The sequence below is a fragment of the Schistocerca cancellata genome, chromosome 12, assembly GCF_023864275.1.
Source record: "Schistocerca cancellata isolate TAMUIC-IGC-003103 chromosome 12, iqSchCanc2.1, whole genome shotgun sequence".
Taxonomy (NCBI): domain Eukaryota; kingdom Metazoa; phylum Arthropoda; class Insecta; order Orthoptera; family Acrididae; genus Schistocerca; species Schistocerca cancellata.
The window spans coordinates 73,030,256-73,032,902 of record NC_064637.1 but is presented as its reverse complement, the minus strand read 5'-3'; the positions used below and the strand labels follow the sequence as shown (position 1 = coordinate 73,032,902).

Sequence of the window (2,647 nt, the reverse complement as noted above, 5' to 3'; positions counted from 1 at the left end):
AGATTACTCAGTCCACTATTTACTTAATAAACTGGGAGCAAGTACGTAAAATGCGTTAAATAAATACTTCAAAGTGTCACAACTAAGAAAAATTGTGCTTTAGGTCGCAAAAACGAGAAAATAAATAAGTAGAAATAGCAGAAAAAAGGACGAATGAGCAGAGATATAATCGCTAATGTGTGGCAAATTCGGTGTTTTTCGGACACTTTCAAAAGTACTAGCGTACTGTCAAGTCGTTTTGCAAGACTATCACTGCAAAAATGTACGTCAGGCTGTGTAATACTATAAAGTGCCGTTTCATACCGAAAACTATCAAAAATCGAATCCATCTGAACTGTCGCACCTATCGCAAAGAAGCAGAATGCAATATCACTAGCCCTTAAAAGTTACGTAGCTGGTTTATTCCCGATATCTAATGGATACTGTTAAAATGTCTGCGCAACATATATAAATAATCCACGAAACTTACGAAAAGAATCCGTCTGTACTAGGGATGTAGTGACATTCTAAATACACAGGGCGCTATACGGACAAACACACGACGTCCCGAGAACACGTGACCAGGCCGGCAATGTATGTTAACAACACAAAATCAGTTTTGCGCGTGTGAACGCTCACTCCAGAGATATTTACGCCATTCTCCTCAGATTTCTTCAGGCCACGAGTGGCCTACCCGGATCATCCGACCGCCGTGTCATCCTCAAGGGAGGATGCGGATAGGAGGGGCGTGGGGTCAGCACACCGCTCTCCCGGTCGTTATGATGGTATTCTTGACCGAAGCCGCTACTATTCGGTCGAGTAGCTCCTCAGTTGGCATCACGAGGCTGAGTGCACCCCGAAAAATGGCAACAGCGCATGGCTGCCCGGATGGTCGCCCATCCAAGTGCCGACCACGCCCGACAGCGCTTAACTTCGGGGATCTCACAGGAACCGGTGTATCCACTGCGGCAAGGCCATTGCCCTCTTCATTTTATAGCTAACGAAATTTCTGCCTTATCTGCGAAATTGCGAACATACACCACGTGTGTTATCAATATCAGATCGAATCTACAAGCTTACTGCAACCAATCACAATTGAGCATTATTTCCACCAAGCGTTTCGGAAGGTTGTACCTCCATCTTTGCCCGAAGCTAGTAGTCTAGCGGTTAGCGTCGCTGCATCTAAATCACGGGGTCCTGGCTTCCATTCGCGACTGGGTCGGAGATTTTCATCGTCCGGCGACTGGATGTTTGTGTTGTCCTAATTATTTCATGTCGTTGATCACGAAGACCCGCATACCGCCTACACGGCGTCAATACAACACAATTAGAAGACCACTTTTATAAACTCCATAATTAGCTCCCTTTGCTATGTATAAGCTTGAAATTTGGCTCAAAGGTGCCTACAAGCTTTCTCTGCACAAGCGTGGCACCCTGCGACGTCGTTCTTGGGCTGGGTGTAGCTTGAAACAGCAGGTTGTCGACACAAGCGAAAAAAGGTGTGCAAATTTATATTAAAAAATATACAATGTAATTAATTAAACAAATATTTTTTCGCACTTTTTATCATTTTGATTCCTTATAGATTTTTAAGCGAATGCAATGCCCTTCACTTTTAACTTACATCGATCCATGTATTCGCTATGCTGTTGAGATTTGCACAAACTGGTTAAATGGTTCTTCTTCCGCCATAATTTGTTCTCTTTCTTGACCGTGCGTACAATACTGATTCTTAATCGGACTTCCTCTTGTGATGCAGGCAGCAAAAGTGACATGACATTGGGACAATGCGCGGAAGAAAACTTTCGTGGTTTTGCACAAAAGCGAACTCTCAGACTTCATATTTTCATAAAATTATTATTCAGACAACATACTGTATCACAAGAAATACGTCTTCTCGCCACGAGAACTAACGACAGAGTCTCTCTAATAATTGTCAAAAAAAATTGAAAAAAGTTTCCATCATTTGTCTTTTGCCTTACGGGGTTGCAACATATCTCTTTGCCGACGCTTACTGTGGCCGCGGTAGTGTTTATTGTCATTGGTAATAACTTTTATCGTAGCATGTCGGGGCTTTTCCTTTATGTACCTGCACAAAGGCAACAGCTCAGTAGCTCATCTGACATGAAACGTCGGTTAATAACGTCACATTGGCACCACAATTCTGCTGAACGCTACCATGGACGTGATACATGATGGGAAGGTCGTCACAGCCCTCTTACCCCCATTTCACCCCCTTTTTTTTTTTTGGCGCCTCTGCGATGGAGCTCAGATGCCCCGCGTTGAAATCATGCGGTATTCTTGTGTATAGACGAGGGAACCGTTTCAGACAACCCCCCCGCTGAGAATCTACATCACAAGGCCTCAGGAGGTTGATACATGGCATCAGTGAATACATATCTTCCCCAAGAGCGTTGTTTCCCATACATTCCGCTGTCTAAAACGGCACTTCACAATTCTATGACAAACAGCAGTGTCAAGGGTTGTCAAAAACATCTTCTGACACCCTTGGTCGTTTCAACCACCCTGTAAGAGCATCGTAGGGCTGCAACCCCACTGATCGTGTTCGCACCCCTTTGAAGTGCAGTGCCACTACAGTTTTTGCTCTCCTGTACAGTCTGCAACTCCTAAGGATCATTCATAACCATGCAACAAAATCTGAACGTGA

The 2,647-nt window shown here is 44.1% G+C and overlaps 1 pseudogene; it reads right to left on the bottom strand.

The window, feature by feature from the left end:
• Positions 1 to 843: 843 nt before the first annotated feature.
• LOC126110047 (5S ribosomal RNA) lies at positions 844 to 961 on the bottom strand (annotated as a pseudogene).
• Positions 962 to 2,647: the final 1,686 nt, after the last annotated feature.